Here is a 13,218-nt window from a genome sequence, read left to right as displayed (position 1 = left end):
GACTTTGTTTGCTCTTTGGTATGTCTCACTCCAATATTTTTAATAATAACAATATTTTTGCAGAAAGCAATATGAGGCACATGTTAGTTTTTTGGTAAGAGTATTCAGATAATAATGCTAATTTTTATGACTGAATCAAAAAATAGTCCTTAACCCTTGCTATCTTTAGATTTCACTCAGACCTCTTTGACTGAACCTAAGCTATCACACTCACATTAATAACTTTGTAAGTGTGTTTACTTGAAGACAGGCACACTTCTGGCCTGTTTAGTCAAATATTCAAACATCTGTATGCTTGTATACTAGAATTAAAAAGAAGATCTGCTCTGAGGCAGGCACAGAGGCACATACTTTCACTTTCAAATACTAAGTGGACACCAAGTTGATAACAGTGAGTGGGAAAGATTTGCTAAAATCAAATCAAATCAATTTATTTATATAGCACTTTTCACAGGATAAAAACCACAAAGTGCTTCACAGTAATATAAAACAGAAATACATAAAATACATTAATAATCAAACATACAGCACAAATCTAATTAAAAGCCAATCTAAATAAATGAGTCTTAAGCTGCTTTTTAAAAGAATAAATACAATCAAGGCAACGTAAAGATGGGGGGAGAGCATTCCACAACCTGGGGGCCACCGCTCTAAAAGATCTATCACCTCTGGTCTTAAAACGAGTTCGTGGGACTACCAACAGCCTTTGATTAGATGATCTCAGGCTGCGAGAGGGAGTGTGGGATTCTAAAAGATCAGAAATGTAGGCAGGGGCATCACAATTCAAAGCTTTAAAAGTCAGTACCAAGATTTTAAAATGAATTCTAAAATGTACTGGAAGCCAGTGTAATGAACGTAACACTGGTGTAATGTGCTCTCTTTTTCGTGTCTTAGTTAAAAGCCTTGCAGCAGCATTCTGGACTAACTGGAGACGGTCAAGATTCCTTTTGCTCAAACAAAAAAAAAGACTGTTACAATAATCTAAGCGAGATGAAATAAAAGCATGAATAACCATTTCTAACTCAGCAAAGTTCGCAGTTTGGAGATGTTTCTTAGCTGAAAAAGGCAATTCCTAATCAACTGGCGAGAGTGTTGTTCTAGGGACATGGCAGAATCAAAGATCACACCAAGGTACCTGAGGCTCAGGTGAACAGATGAGCCAAGAGAACCAAGATGCTGTTTGATTAGAGATATCTGGTTGTCGGGGGCAATAATTAATGTTTCTGACTTCTCAGAGTTCAACTGTAAGTAGTTGTCACCAAGCCACTGTTCAATGCAAGCTAAACAATTAATTAAAGAGGACAGTTTATGGACTTCCATCGGCTTAAAAGAGCAATAGAGCTGAATATCATCAGCATAGAAGTGATAAGACACCTCAGGGAACTGCCCAATTATAAGTCCTAGAGGTAACATGTACAAAAGAAAAAGAATAGGACCCAGAACTGAACCCTGCGGTACCCCACATGCCAGATCCTTAGAATGTGACATAAACCGATTCGCAAAAACACTAAAAGATCTGTTGGAGAGGTACGACCGAAACCACTCCAAAGCCAGACCGGACACACCGACTATGTCCCGGAGCCTGTTAATCAGGATGGTATGGTCAATGGTGTCAAAGGCAGATGTCAAGTCCAACAAAACCATGACTGAGGATGCTCCGGAGTCAGCTGACATCATAATGTCACTAGAGACTTTAAGTAATGCGGTTTCTGTTGAGTGACTTTTACGGAAACCTGACTGAAATTTGTCATAAATTTCATGTTTTTCTAAAAAAGTGGTAAGTTGATCTGCAACAACTTTTTCCAGAATTTTCGATAATAATGGAAGCTTAGAGATAGGCCTATAATTCTTAAGCTGAGTTGGATCCAAACTGCTCTTTTTTAATATTGGCTCAACAACAGCATGCTTACAGAACCTAGGGACCACACCTGTTAAAAGAGAGGCATTGCATATCTCTACAATAGAGGGGCCAATGACAGAGAGAGCATTTTTGAAAAGCCCAGCAGGAAGAATGTCATTTGCACAAGTGGTCATTTTCATTTTATCCAGCAGGAATGAAAGGTCATGTAAGGTCATTGGGTTAAACGCTGACAGTAAATGAGGGGGAGGTGGCCCAGAGACACAAACAGATGGTATTGAAGAACCAATGCTCATAAGGACATGATCAACTTTATCCACAAAGAAATTCAGAAACTCATCACTCTCAGATATAGAGGTCACGGGTACTGGGTGGACCACGGGAGAAACAATAGAGTTTATGGAGTCAAACAGTACCTTGGAATTTCTCTTGCTTGATGAGATTAACTGAGAAAAATATCCTGATCTGGCTGTTTTTATGGTTTCATGTAAGGAAACCCAGAGTTCCCTAAGGTGGAGCCTGTGAACTTCGAGTTTAGTTGATTTCCAAAGGCGTTCTACTTTTCTACAGATTCTTTTGACCTTCCTGACGTCATCATTTATCCATGGATGAACACTTTTTGAGGCAGCAATGACAGATTTCATAGGTGCCACTGAATTTAAAATCTCCAAGCAGTGACTATTAAAACACTGTGTAGCAACATCAGCATCAGTGCAGCCACTGATCACATGAGGGTCCAACATATTAGAAAACTTCAAAGCAACATCCTGATTTATGAACCACTTATGGAACATGAGATTAGAAGGTGGTGTGTACAGAGGGAAGCTAAGACTAAAAGTAACACAGGAATGGATATAAATGGATAGAAAGTCAGAGGCCATGCTACAGCTAAGATCATCCACGTGGTAAGAACATAACAGACTCATAGTTCAAACTCCATACAAGGGTCTCTCTCTTGGTCATTTACAGTTGTGTAATAGCATCCAGCAGGTGCTCAAAAAGAAAAGCGCTAACCTTTTAACACTCTTGTTTTCACAGGTGGATGCTTTCCCTCATCTTCTTTGTGCAGCAGCTCAAGGCAGTAAGAATTATTTTATAGACATTTATTTTCATACTTAACATAACTATTATACATAGTATATCTACTCCGAGTTCTAGTACTATATTGCAAATAAATTATACATTGAGTAATGAATAGTAATGAATTTTAATTTAAGAAAATCACATTTCATTAATTTTTGTTGCCACATTTTTAAACATGTTAATTTTACTTTAAAAATATTAGGATTAGCTTTAGATAGCTATCCCCGTCCATTGCAGAGCTTAGTCCAATACAGTGGCTCAGGTTTGTATGAATTCTTTCATGTAATTCGCTAAACACACTTGAATTACATTTTCCTTAATGCAGCTGGTGCTACTGCTACTGTCAGAGCAGCCAGGACTGTAGTTTATGTTCAGTTTATCAGTGTAACATAAGCATAGCCCCAACTCTGCTGTTCAGTGAACTTAACATGTTATTGCTTATCACAATCTGTATGTCGCTATGCATACAAACATACCAAACAGATAGACTCTTAAGTTAGGATTTTTTAAGTATTTCCCAGGAGAATCTCACTGCACCTGGAAGACTGTTCAGCTCCTTATCTGTTGATGTTGTTTATCCCTGGTACTTTATGTTAAGCCGCATACTATGGGCTTTTGCACACAAATACTTCAAAATGCTAAATTGGACGTGACAAATGTATTGGTTGAGTTCCTGTTTTGCCTATTTTTTTGTCTATACATAGTATGTTTATAGTAGCTACTTAGAAAATACATCATAATAAAATAGAAAAAATGCAAATGATAAAAAAAATATATATTTAAACAAATTTAAAATAAACAAATAAACTGATCAACTTCCAAGTATCACAATATTTTTTCTGAACCAGGCAGCCAAGCTGAGCATTGTGCTTTCCTATACTTTTAACTCACTGACCAAAGTCAAAGCCTTTTATTTTAATTATTAATTTATTTATCTTTTTTATTCATGGCTCAACTATTGTAGCAAGCAGGCAGGGTTTTGTTGCCAAAAAAGTGTGCAAGTGGCAATAGTTTGTGTTTAATACTAATAATTACTAATAATAACTTTCACATTTGACATTTTCAAATGTCTCACTGTGTTTTCGTGCACAAAGAATTTAACTTTAACATTCAAAGAGTTTTAATATTTAGCATTATTCACATATGACACTATTGGCAAGCAAACAGTTATAGCTGTGGTCAGAAGTTTACATATACTCATCATGGACATACATGGATGTCCATTTAATGATTTCTTTCACATTGCGCAAAGTGGATGGAACAATGAAAAAAGAGGACTACCTCCAAATTCTTCAATTTCACTTCAAATGAACTTGAAATAGGGCAGCACGGTGGCACGGTGGTTAGCACTGTTGCCGCACAGCAAGAAGGTCCTGAGTTCAATTCCACCATCAGGCCGGGGTCTTTCTGTGTGGAGTTTGCATGTTCTCCCCGTGTTTGTGTGGGTTCCCTCCGGGTACTCCGGCTTCCTCCCACCGTCCAAAGACATGCAGCTTGTGGGGATAGATAATCCAAATTGCCACTAAGTGTGAATGTGTGAGTGCGAATGGTTGTCTGTCCCTGTGTGTTGTACCCCGCCTCTTGCCCTATGACAGCTGGGATAGGCTCCAGCGCCCCCCGCGACCCTGAAAAGGATAAGCGGAAGCGAATGGATGGATGAACTTGAAATGAATTTGAACACAAATAGGTCGTCCAACAAGAAAATGATTCTAGACATATCGAAAGGCTAACAAAAAGCTTCTAGAACCAGCTCTTTATCCTCTTGATGATATTCGAGTGTGCGTAAGTGTTTGCCAAACCACTCTACACATGTCTACATGTATTTTGATGACTTGGAGAAGGTATTCGACCGTGCTCCTTGAGTAGCGCCCACTGTGGGGGGTGCTGCGGGAGTATTAGCTGTCTGGCTTGTTGCTATAGGCCGTTCAATCCCTGTACAACTGCAACAGGAGCATGGTTGACATTGCTGACAATGTTAGACTTATTTCTGGTGGGTGTTGGACTCTGCCAAGGCTGCCCTTTGTCACAGATTCTGTTCATAATTTTACTGGACAGAAATTCTAAGAGTAGACAGGTGGTGGAAAACTTTAACTTTGGTGGCGTTTGTTGGCTGGAGGTGGTAGGGGCAGGGATAGCTCAGTAGGTAGCGTGGTCACCCCATGATCAGAAGGTCGGGGGTTCGACTCAATGGGTCCCTGAGGGTCCTGTTTGCACTAGAGCAGTTTACACCTAAGTGTGACGTGGTGAGAATGACAGTTACCACCTACACTTCAGAGGCTGGATGGATCCTTAATGCTCAGTCTGTGCCAGGAAACCAGCCATTTTAAATGGACTCCACCAATTCTTCCATGAAGAGTGGTGAAATATTTGGACAGAATTATGGTAGAAACTTGTTGATGGCTATGAAAAGTGTCTTGTCAAGGTGTAACTCACCAAAGGACATTTAAACCAAATATTAAAGGGGGTATCTGTATATAATTGACTCTCTCTATATAATTTTGACCCTGTGTTAGTTAGACAAAATCCAAAATACATTAAATATTATGCATGTACATCTGTACATCTGCAGTAACACATTATCGCATACACAAATATTATCATTAATTTAAGGGTTTGTGAGAGATTATGCTGAAGTAGTATATATATAATATACACTACTTGTTAAAGTACTTTCTGTACCAATAGAAAAATTCCAGCGTTTTCTATTCCCTCAAAGTGCATTTGGTTAATACACTGAACCCCAGTGTCCTATTAAAAATATAACTGACCGTTGCACTTCATTTTCTGAAAGTTGGGGAGCATCCCATGAAGTTTAGATCTAAAGCTGTGGGACAGGTTTATCAACAGATGTGCAGAAGGGTCTCACTAATTTTCACCAGTGTAAATAAGCCCACTAAATATTTAGTGGCCTCAGAGAAAACATTACTAATGTTTGCAACACAGATATTTCTGCAGTGCGAAACTCCCAGAAGACACACACACACACACACACACAAACACACACACACACACACACACACACACACACACACACACACACACACACACACACACACATACACACACTGATGTTTGAACTCAGTACAGGTTTTTCAGTAGAATGTCAAGACAAAATAATTCTTATCAAGGTCAGGTTTATTTAGCCATCAGTGTGAGAACACTGATATGTGCAAAGCTTTCTAATCTGCACTGTTCAGTCTCTATAGGAAACTATATTTTTTCTCAAGACTGAGAATCAGCAAATATAATCAGCCTGCTGTTCTCTTCTAATGCTTACGAGCACCTGTGTTTTGTTTGTTTTACTTTTCTTTTTTCAGGGAAACACTGAGGGCCCGTGTCAGGGTAGAGACTGCTCTGTATGTCGGTGTCTTCCTGCCAAAGGTGCACGGGTATGGACTGTTTCTCTTCACAACGTTATGAAATGGAACAGAAACTTAACTTGATTTTTAAACTGAAAGGGTTTTTTGTCTTCATTGGTCTGTCAGGACAAAAATACTATGCAATATGGTTTACTGTTGGGGTAGATTTAGATTTAGCAAATCATTATTTGTATATATATCTTTATTGGAAACAGTGTTATTTTAACAGTGTTTTGCTTTGTAGGGCGCTCCCGGTAGACCAGGCAAGGAAGGTCCACGGGGACTAATGGGACTGCAGGGACATGAAGGGCTTCCTGGAGAGAAAGGCAGGATGGGAGCAGTAGGATCACATGGCCCAGAGGGGCCTAAAGGAAGTCAAGTTAGTGTTCATTTCCATGTTGGTGTGAATACATACATACATATATGTATATATATACATATACATATGTATGTATATGTATATATATATATATATATTTATTTATTTATTTTTTTTTCCCATCAACCAACTGCTAATTCTATATTTACTGCTCAAAAATGTTCACCTTGAAAGTGGTTACTGACATACACTCAGTGGTCATTTTATTAGGTACTTTTGTTCTACCGTTCTAATCAGTCAATCACATGGCAACAACTCAATGCATTTAAGCATGTAAATATTTTTGAGCATGGCATGATCACTGATGTCAGATGGACTGGTCTGAGTGTTTCAGAAGCTGCTGATCTTCTGGGATTTTCCTGCATAACCATCTTTAGGGTTTACAGAGAAAAATCAAAAAAAGATAATAAAAAAAAATGCCTTCTTGGTGTCAAAGGTCAAAGGAGTGTGGCCAGACTGTTTGAAGCCACTGATTACAACCAAGAAGAACATTTCTGAATGCATATGTCAAATCTACAGCAACAGAAGACCACACCAGATGCCACTTGTGTCAGCTAAGAACAGGAAACAGGCTCCAATTCACGCAGGTTCACATGGAGAGAAGACTGGAAAAAAACAATGTTGCCTCGTCTGATGATTCTCGATTTCTCTTGCAACATTTGGACAGTAGGAGCAGAATTTGGTGTAAGCAACATGAAAACATGGATCCATCCTGTCTTGTCTCAACTTTCTAGTTTCCTGGTGGTGTAATGGTGTGTGTGATATTTTCTTGGCACTCTTTGGGCCTTTTTGTACCAACTGACTATCGTTAATACACCATAGCCTATCTGAATATTGCTGTTGAACACTTTCATCCCTTTATGAATACAGTTTACCCTGATGGCTGCTTCCAACAGGATAAAACAATACACCACAAAACTCAAATTATATATTCGAACACTGGTTTCTTAATCATGACAATAAGCTCACTGTGCCTCTACACAATGGCCTCTACAGTCACTGGATTTCAATCGAGTAGAGCACCTTTAGGATGTAGTGGAACTGGAGATTTCATTGTGGATGTGCAGCCAACAAATCTGCAGCACATGTGTGATGCTATCATGTCAATATGGACAAAAATGTCTTCGGTATGTTTCCAGAACCTTATTGAATCTATACCATGAAGAACTGAGGTAGTTCTGAAGGCAAACAGGCCAGAAAAGACGGTCATCAACCCTTTGAACACTGGGTTCAAAATAATGCCAAAAATGTTACATGATGAATTTCCTCTTTATTTTTTGAGACTAAGGATGAATGAATAGCTATTGCAATAAATGTCTTTATATTACAGGGAAAGACTGGTGCTCCTGGTTTTCCTGGTAGAAGTGGTTTACCAGTAAGTAAACTACTGTTTTTATAGATTTAATTCCAAATGTCAAAAAACAAACATCTAATACTGACAGCAATAACTAATTTCATGTGAGTAGGCAAGGGTCTTTTTACCCTCTGGGTACCCTGGCTTCCTCTTTTGGCACAGAAGAAATGCTTGTTAGGTTAATTTGTGATTCTAAATTGGCTGTAAGGGTGAATGTGAGCTATGTAGCTGGCCTCTCTCCCGATAACAGCTGGAATAAGCTCCAGCTCTCCTCGACACTGAATTGAATTGGCAGCTGAGAAAATGGATAGATGGACTTCTCTTATGTGCTGATCATTTATTTTTTTACAATGTCAAAGAAGTAATCAATATAAGGCAGTCTGTCAGTGAAAATATGGCATCAACAGTTGTGTAACTGCCCAATTCTTACAGTTAAAATATTGGAGGCTCATGTGCTTGTTATGCACTCTAGTGGACAAATATAATACACACTGCTGGTGCCAGTGTGGTTCTCTTCACTACAATATGTAGTTGTATCTTCAGTATGTTGGTTTACTTAGTCATCCACCACTATATAATTATAGTTATATTGGCCTTTAGATATCACTGCTGTAAAGGATATGTACATATCATTATAAATTAGCGAGGAAGACAACAACTGTCATTTCCAACACTCTGTGTTTGTACGTGACCACAACTTTGCTGTTTTCCTCAGGGTCACCCCGGAGCAGGCGGTGAGCCTGGGTTGCCAGGATTGGATGGTTGTAATGGGACACAAGGTAGGCCGGGAATCCCCGGTTTGCCTGGTTTGGATGGCCTCCATGGCCCACCGGTAAGTAGAATACTCATGTTTTAAGTTATTCATTCAATGGCGAGACCTTCAGATGTTCCACCATCTTCTTCGAAGACATTTGATTAGTGTTTAAAAAAAAAGAGTTACATTACTCATAGTGGACATGTTTTAGGAATCTCTACACTCAACTACCTTTCAGTACAATACAAGTGGTAGTATGATACTTAAACAGAACGGGGGGGAGGGGAGGGAGGCAGTAGAGATTTGGTGGGTGTGCATTTAGATGAAAGACTAGAGTTTTGTTTTACTTTGAGAATATATTTAAACTACAGATAAGAGCTCTTAGTTGCTCTAAACAGCAAAAGCAATCTGCCCATACTGTACAAATAATGCACTTATAGACCATCTTACCATTGAAGGCACACTGATGTTCAAAATAATGAGTATTTAGAGTATGTATATTTAGGCTATATGATGACATGAGCACCCAGTAGTTGTTGGCTGGACAATATCTCTCAATGACACATACGTAGAATTTTGTTGCTGCTGCTTCTTCTTCTTTTCTTCTTGCTTCTTTTTAAACTGCCTAAAAGACCCTTTGTGGTAGTTTCCACTGTAAAAATGGTGACCATTGTAACAATATTAAATATATCATGAGCTTTAACTGTGTTTTTGTCAGGGATTACCTGGGCCTAAAGGAGCTAAAGGAGAAGCTTCATATTTAGATGCACTTCCGGGAGTTCCTGTAAGTTCTCCTACAGTTAACACCCCTCTTTCTGTGCATTCCAGAATCATTTGTAATATATATGTACTCTGTCTGTAAAAATGCTATCCTCTTTTTCTGTCTTTTCTATTTTAATTTGCAGGGTGAGCGTGGACGAGATGGACACCCTGGCCCTCCTGTATGTATTTTCTTTATTCATTTTTTGAACAATTGAACAATTCTCTGTGAAACACTTTCAAAAATTAAAGCAGGCAATAAATATCTTAAAACTTTCTCTCCGTATTGTGCTCTTCATACCAACTGCTACCCGAACACTGCATCTTTAACATGACTGCATGGTTTCCTAAAACAGGGAAGACAAGGATTTATTGGTCCTAAAGGTTACAGTGGTCCCCCTGGCCCTCCTGGCCCTCAGGTAATAAATGCATAAAAATAGATAAATATTTATGCATCTTTTTTTTTCAGTATCATATATCACTGAGTGTCACTTGTGCATCTGTGTGCATTTAGGGTTTAGAGGGAGCTGCAGGTGTGAGAGGACCAGCAGTGAGTCATAAGCTTCACAGTATTTGACAGTGCTTGCTGAAAACTATTATACGGAGATACACATATGCAAAGCCAACACTTACTACACTTTTGGTTATTGGGCAGGGTGATCCTGGAAGACCACTGACAGGTGACGCAGGTGATGAGGTAAGAAACCTTTTTGGTAATCATGAATTATCTATCATTAACCACGTTTTTTGGAATGTGAATTTGGTTTCACTAGCCACCAGTGTTGGTCAAGTTACTTGGAAAAAGTAATCAGTAACTAATTACTGATTACTTCCCATTACTCCCTGATTACTTATTTTCAAAAGTAATTAGTTACTTAGTTACTTTTTAAAACATGATTTATCCCCTAAATACGTAATAAAGCAATAGATCTTTCAGCCCAATTCTACTTTTTCTGCATAATCCATCATATAAAATGTAATGAAATGAAAGAGTCTCTTTTTAAAACTTGTTTTATTAGTTTTAATCTTTTAACTTTATGCAGCAAGCAAACATTAAATTATATGCAACATTCTCTGACTGGAAGAAATTTGTTTAACATTTAAACCTATTTTCTGCATATTCCAGCATATAAAATAAAATAGTTTTTTGTGTTTACACTCACTCTTTCAAATAGATGCAAGAAAAACACAGCAGAAAATAAATAAAATCAAAGACTCAGCGGTCCTGTTGCTCTAGTTTCGCCTGTATAGCAGGAGTGGGGCAGGCGGAGGTTTGCCCTGGTGCAGGTGTGCCGCAGCGGTCAGTGGAAGGATACGGCAGTTTCTCTGTGAATTTCACATTCCAGCGGCAGCTTATTTGGTACTTGCTCGGACGTTTAGCGGTTTTTTTCGCTGTAAAAAGAAGTTTTCTTCCCACGCAGTGAGCAGCCGACGCTAATGTTTTTGTCACTTTTTACGGAATCAAACTCAAAGTAACGTCAGTACTTCCACGCTCTCTCCCGCACTCGCCATTCATTGTTGATCTGCACACAGCTGTTGCCACGAACGCTTACGTCATTGTCATGAGACACTCGCAAAAACATCACGGTTTTAGTAACGCAGTAACGCAGTAACGCAGCGTGCTTACGGGAAAGTAACAGTAATCTAATTACCTTTTTTGCAATAGTAATCCCTTACTTTACTCGTTACTCGATAAAAGTAATCGGATTACGCATTACTGCCCATCTCTGCTAGCCACACCCAGACACGATTGCTGCCAGACCTGTTGAATAAAGAAATTACTTAAACCTGCCTGATGAAGTGAAGTAGGCTGAAAGGCTAAAAGTAGGCTAAAACACCAAAGAAGCAAGAAATTCAAGAACAACTAAGAAACAAAGTCAAACCCAGCAATCATATGACCCTCTATGAAAAAGCACTTTGGATAGTGGGAAGTACAAACTCCCTTTTAACAGGAAGAAACCTCCGGCAAAACCAGGCTCAGGGAGGGGCGGCCATCTGCTGCAACCGGTTGGGGTTAGAGAAGGAAGACAGGATAAAAGACATGCTGTGGAAGAGAGCCAGAGATTAACCTGTACAGTGGTGAACCTTCCCAGGAGTGGACAGGGTACCAAAATTACTCCGTGAGTGAATCAATGACTCATCCAGGAGGTCACAAGCAATTGCAGAACAGCATCTAAAGACCTGCATGCTTCACTTGCTGAGACTGGGCAAAAATGGTGGTGATGATGTGATGGTCTGGGTCTTCTTTGTTTACTTCCCGTAACTGATGTAACCATGAATTCTACCAGATAATCCTGAAGGAGAATGTCCAGCCATAGTTTGTGCCCTGAAGGTCAAGCATGATCAGGTTATGCAACAGGACAATTAAATACAGCAAAACACCACTATGAATGGTTCAATAAAAAAAACAACATGTAAGGCCTTTGGCATGACTTTAATCAATCCATTCATGCTCAAAAACCCTCCAATGTTGCTGAATCAAATCAATTTGGCAAAGGAGAATAAACCAAAATTTCTCCACATTGATGTGAAAGACTCATTACCAGTTATTGTAAACACTTGGTTGTATTTCTTCCTGCCAAGGCTGCTACAGTTAGGTATTTGGCAATATATATTTTTTTTTTACTTTTCTCCTTTTATAAATGATGCAAAAAACTAAGAAATCAGGAAAAGGGAAAGTGCTTTTTCATGATGCTGTATATTTTGATGTATATGGACAGTCAAATACCTCAAAAATGTCATGTTACAGGGCGAACAGGGCCCGCCTGGCCCACCAGGACCAGAAGAAGTTGTAGAATATCCTCCACAATTTCTTTCACCAAAAGGAAGCAAGGTGAAGGCATTTTTTTAAGGCATTTGATTTTTAACTTCTTCATATTTTTTATGCAGATGAAACGATATTAATCCATGTTTTTGATCATTTCATGTCTACCCATCCATACAGCTTTTTATTTTAATTTACAAGTTGCAGTTCAAACTCTACTCTTCCATCTGGATTTTTGTTTTATAATTTTATCTTTTTTTTGCTCTTTCTCCCAGGGTGACAAAGGTTTTCCTGGCCCATGTGGACTAAAGGGCTTAAAGGTGGGTTTTGATATGCCTGTGTACCTAGAAGTCATGTCTCAGAGGAAAAACAAATAACTCAATTATTGTTTTTTCCTATCCAGGGTGGTAGTGGCGACTACTACCCTCACGAATTGAAGGGAGAGCAAGGAATCCTCGGATTTGTTGGATTTCGGGTAAATGATTTGAATGACACTGGACAATACACTTAGACAAAGACAAGTGAATATACATAAAAAGGTTTTCAGCTCATTCTTTCCATCTGTAGGGTCCTCCAGGATTACCTGGCAGGGAGGGACTAGCAGGACCTGAGGTGCAGCTTACATATGATGTTATTATGTCTTACTATACTTAGGCATTCTTTCATGTTAAATACATTAATACATTTTCAGGGTTCTCGAGGACAGAGGGGACTTCCAGGCATCAGTGGAAGAACTGGACTAAAGGTGACTTTTGTGTATACATCAGTGAAATCAGTATGACAATTTTAAGAAAAACAGAGAGCCACTGGGAGGAAAAGTTAAAAGGCTTGGTTTGATATAGATATAGACACTGTTGTTGGTTCTTCAGGAGACACGTGGTTAGCATATTTGCTATACATTTAGAGAA

The sequence above is a fragment of the Pelmatolapia mariae genome, linkage group LG18, assembly GCF_036321145.2.
Source record: "Pelmatolapia mariae isolate MD_Pm_ZW linkage group LG18, Pm_UMD_F_2, whole genome shotgun sequence".
Classification (NCBI taxonomy): domain Eukaryota; kingdom Metazoa; phylum Chordata; class Actinopteri; order Cichliformes; family Cichlidae; genus Pelmatolapia; species Pelmatolapia mariae.
The sequence above is the reverse complement of the archived record's forward strand: the minus strand, read 5'-3'. Positions refer to the sequence as shown.